Source organism: Aquarana catesbeiana, unplaced genomic scaffold, assembly GCF_042186555.1.
Source record: "Aquarana catesbeiana isolate 2022-GZ unplaced genomic scaffold, ASM4218655v1 unanchor218, whole genome shotgun sequence".
NCBI classification, from domain to species: Eukaryota; Metazoa; Chordata; class Amphibia; order Anura; family Ranidae; genus Aquarana; species Aquarana catesbeiana.
In genome coordinates, this window is record NW_027362644.1 from 382507 (window position 1) to 387792 (window position 5286).

The following is a 5286-nucleotide window of genomic DNA, read 5'->3' on the forward strand; positions in this document are numbered from 1 at the left end:
GTGATGGTTGCTGGAAGCGATCAGACCTTGGGGCTGCATACTAAAAAATTGTCTGAATGCATCGGTCAGACAGCTACCTTCTCCAAGGCTCCTTCTGTGACTGACCGAAGCCTCAGCAACATGTTGTCCAGGAAGACCAGGAAATTGTAACCTCCCAGGCTCTGGAAACGCGTTGCACAAACCTTTCTGCAAGGCCTCCCGAAGATGTTTCATCCTCTGCTCTCTATGCAACGGCAAGATAGGGTCCGCAACCTTACCCTTGTAATGTGGATCAAGGAGGGCTGCCAGCCAGTAATCATCCCTCCCCTTGATACCACGAATACGAGGATGACATGATCTGCAGCCACCTCCTCCCAGCCACGTACAAGTCTATGGTTTTTTTCGGACTGTAAATGATCCCTTGAAGACTGCTGCTGATGCTGAGTGCCAGGCTCCACCTCCATGCTGGCACAATCCTCCTCCTCCTCTTCCTGTGTGATTGGCAGGCGCGCAGGAACACTGTGTGGATAAAGGGGACCATGAGAGGTAAGGAAGTCCTCCTCTTCCTCCCTCTGTTCTGCCTCAAGTGTCCTGTCCATTATTCCACACAGCATGTGCTCCAACAGATGGACAAGAGGGACAGTGTCACTGATGCATGCACTGTCACTGCTCACCATCCTCCTGGCCTCCTCAAATGGTGACAGGACAGTGCATGCATCCTTAATCATAGCCCACTGGCATGGGAAAAAAAACAAGGTCCCCTGACCCTGTTCTGGTGCCATCATCGCATAGGTACTCATTGATGGCCCCCTGCTGCATGTGCAGCCACTGCAGCATGGCCAACGTTGAGTTCCACCTGGTGGGCATGTCACAGATTAGGCAGTTCTTGGGCAGGTTAAATTCCTTTTAGAGGTCAGCCAGCCGAGGACTGGCATTACATGACCTGCGGAAATGCACACAGACTTTCCTGGCCTGCCTCAGGACATCCTGTAAGCCTGGTTACCTGCCCAAGAACCACTGCACCACCAAGTTAAGGACGTGAGCCAAACAGGCCACATGGGTCAGTTGTCCCTGTCGGAGGGCGGGGAGGAGGTTGGTGCCATTGTCGCAAACCACCATACCTGCCTCAAGCTGGCATGGCATCAACCACCTCTGAACCTGCCTCTGCAGAGCTGACAGAATCAGTGCCCCAGTGTGGCTCCTGTCCCCCAAGCACACCAGCTCAAGCACCGCATGGCATCTTTTGGCCTGCGTGCTTGCGTAGCCCCTTGAACGCCTACAGAGCAACTCTGGTTCTGAGGACAAATCAGCACAGGAAGAGGCCATGGAGGAAGAAGAAGAGGAGGGGGTGGAGGAGAGAGGTGTGGCAGAATCATCACTAGTAGAATTTTGGAGGCGTGGTGGCGGAACAACCTCCAACACTACTGCACCCTGTCCTGCATCCTTCCCAGCTGCCAGATTGCTGTCCTTCTTGGGCACCCCCTCTCTCTGGGCTCACGTTATTACCTTCCTCCAGCTGGGTACCATCATCAAAACCTTCAAAACGCTGGGCATCCTCCTGGAACATGTACCCAACACTGTGGTCAAACAGTTCGGGGGAATCCTCAGGAGGACATGGTGGGGCTAGGGAAGGAGTGACTGATGCCATTGAGCTGAGGGAAGAGGCCACGTTGGCAGATGCTTTGCAAGACAAAGTACCATGAGCCTGGGTGAGAGAGGATAAGGGGGATGAGGATGGCTTGGTCATCCATTCTACCAAGTCTTCCACATGTTGCGGCTCAACACGGCCAGCTGCCGAAAAAAAGGACAAGCGTGTCCCACGGCCACATGCTGATGAGGATGCACCGTCTCCATGACCAGCACTCTTGCCCTCTTTTATTGGCTTGTGATTGTCTGCCTCTCCTTGTTGGCCTTCCAGACATACTAATGGCCTTCAGTGAGATGTAGCTACACAAAGCTGGGATGTCTATATATACTGATACTGCAGCTAGCAGAATCAACTGCCTGCCTGTAGTATTATTAGTATGAGAACACCAGCAATTGTCTTCAGGTAGCTTTAGGTGCACACTGTGCAGAGGACACAGTACACTAACTGTAAATACTGTAGCTGCCTGCTTGTGGTATTAATAGGATCAGAACCACAGCAATTGTCTTCAGGTAGCTTTAGGTGCACACTGTGCAGAGGACGCAGTACACTAACTGTAAATACTGCAGCTGCCTGCCTGTGGTACTAATAGGATCAGAAGAACACCACCAATTTTCTTCAGGTAGCTTTAGGTGCACACTGTGCAGAGGACACAGTACACTAACTGTAAATACTGTAGCTGCCTGCCTGTGGTATTAATAGGATCAGAACAACAGCAATTGTCTTTAGGTAGCTTTAGGTGCACACTGTGCAGAGGACACAGTACACTAGCTGTAAATACTGTAGCTGCCTGCCTGTGGTATTAATAGGATCAGAACAACAGCAATTGTCTTCATGTAGCTTTAGGTGCACACTGTGCAGAGGATGCAGTACACCAACTGTAAATACTGCAGCTGCCTGCCTGTGGTACTAATAGGATCAGAAGAACACCACCAATTTTCTTCTGGTAGCTTTAGGTGCACACTGTGCAGAGGACACAGTACACTAGCTGTAAATACTGTAGCTGCCTGCCTGTGGTATTAATAGGATCAGAACAACAGCAATTGTCTTCATGTAGCTTTAGGTGCACACTGTGCAGAGGATGCAGTACACCAACTGTAAATACTGCAGCTGCCTGCCTGTGGTACTAATAGGATCAGAAGAACTCCACCAATTTTCTTCAGGTAGCTTTAGGTGCACACTGTGCAGGGGACGAAGTACACTAACTGTAAATACTGCAGCTGCTTGCCTGTGGTACTAATAGGATCAGAAGAACACCACCAATTTTCTTTAGGTAGCTTTAGGTGCACACTGTGCAGAGGACGCACTATACTAACTGTAAATACTGCTGCCTTTGGTACTAATAGGGATTTAACAAAGGCCACCAGTTGGGAGTAGTAGAATGAATGGTGTGAGGGTAGGTTATATTGTTTTGAAACCTCCTGGAAGGTATGGATGTTGCAGGTGCCTGGGCAGAGCAGTGAGGCTGCATGGGTTAGGCAAAGAGTAGACCATGTTAGGAATACTTCATGTGTCATTCCTGCAGGGAACAACGGATTACCTTGTATTGGGAGGTAATCCAAAATAGTATAAGGTACCTTAATAAGCTTACATACCTCATTTTCTTCTCAAATGAGATGGCAAGACCTTGAGGGGAGAGTGGAGCACTGCTGATAGATAGAGGGGAGAGACCAAGGCTGCCTCTAAGGCAAAGTTGGAGTAGACGGAGCTAAGTAATAACCAGTCCATGCCCTGCCTAAGAAGACAGGAAAGGTTGTATAGGCGGAGGTCAGGTAGACCCACTCCCCCCTCGTGTTTCGGAAGATGCAGTTTGTGCCTAGCAATGCGTGATCTCTTGGATCTCCACAGAAAGTCGCCAAAGCCTTGTTGAGATTTTGAATGTCTTTGTGCTTAAGTAGTAGGGGAAGTGTTTGTAGGGGATATAGCAGTCTGGCAAATGAGACCATTTTGTATAAATGGCACCTTCCGAAAAACGATATAGGGAGAGTTGTCCAAGCTTGCAGCTCTCTCTTAATCCTGTCAAAAATGGGTGGATAGTTAAGATGGTATAGAGAAGGGGGATCCTGGCCTATTCTAATACCCAGGTATGTTATTGAATGTTTTGCTACTTGTAAAGGAGATGATTGAGTCCAATGTTGGGAATGGGTCGGGTGTAGTGGGAGGACCTCGCTCTTACTGAAGTTAATGCGTAGTTCCGAGCAGTGTCGAAAGTTAGAGAAAACATCTTGAATGATATGGAGGTCAGTGGGCATAGTCGTTTTCATCTTGGCGTCGCCGATTTGGATTTCTGAAAGGAGTGGGTGGTCATTAAGTAATCGGGACAGTGGTTCTATGGCTAGATTGAACAATAAGGGGGAAAGAGGACACCCCTGGCGTGTTCCCTTTGTCAAATGGATTGGGGCTGATATGTTGCCGGACATCACTAGACAAGCTGTGGGAGCGAAATACATTGTTTGTATGAAATTTGCTACTGGGCCCAGGATCCCACACTTCCTCAGTACCAGAAACAACCATTGAAAACTGATATTATCAGAAGCTTTTTCAGCGTCAAGAGAAAGAATGACCATGTCTTTGTCAGGGTGACATTTAGCATGTTCCAGGGCAAGTATGACTTTGTGAATGTTGAGCACTGCTGACCTACCTGTGACGAACCCCGCCTACGCCGGATGGAGGAGTGTGGGAAGAATAGAGGCTAGTCGGGATGCGATAATTTTAGATAAAATTTTAGAGTCGACATTAATTAAGGAGATGGGGTGATATGACCCCGGGAGAGTCAGGTCTGTTCCCTTTTTTGCCAGTAGCTTTATGAATGCCATTGATCCCATAGGGAGATATGGCCCACCCTCCCAAATACCCGCAAAGACTTGTAGCGTGTGTGGTATATATTCCCTGGTCAGCTTGTAAAACTCCGCTGAATACCCATTCGGGCCAGGTGCTTTGTTGTTTGGTAAATGTTGTATGGTGGAGAGAATTTCAGTCAAGGAGATAGGAGCATTTATGGAGTCTAGTTGGGCGTCTGATAATGTAGGCAATTTAACAGGAGCGAGGAGAGATTGTGCTTTGTCCATGTCAATTGGGTCCTCAGCGTATAGTTGTTGATAAAATTCAGACAGTAGGGCAGTTATTTCTGGTTGGGAGGACGTAAGGGTCCCTTTGCTGTCCCTCAGCGCTGCAATGTGAGTGGGTGTACAGGAGCCTCTCGACAGAAATTGGCAAGGAGTTTGCCTGCCTTGTTTCCATACTTATGTAAGTGGAGGGAATGGTAAGAGGTCCTAATCCGTTCCTTTTGATCTGCCCAGAGATCGAAACCTCATTTAGCAGCTAGCCACACCTGTCTGTTTTCTGGAGAGCGATGCAGGGTCAGATCCGCTTGGGCTTTCCTTAGAGCAGCACTTGCCTGGCAGTATTGCTCTAGAGAATGCCTCTTAAATTGGGTAGTGTAGGAGATGATCACACCTCGCAAAACAGCCTTGCCTGCCTCCCAGAATAGATTGGGATTAGATACATGCTCAGTGTTAGTGAGCACATAACCATTCCATGCTTTGTATATTGTATTGCGGAAATCCTCAATGTCTGATAAATACGATGGGAACCGCCACGGAGAGGGCTTATCATGGGATTTGAAGTCATACAAAACTACCACTACAGGGCTGTGATCAGAA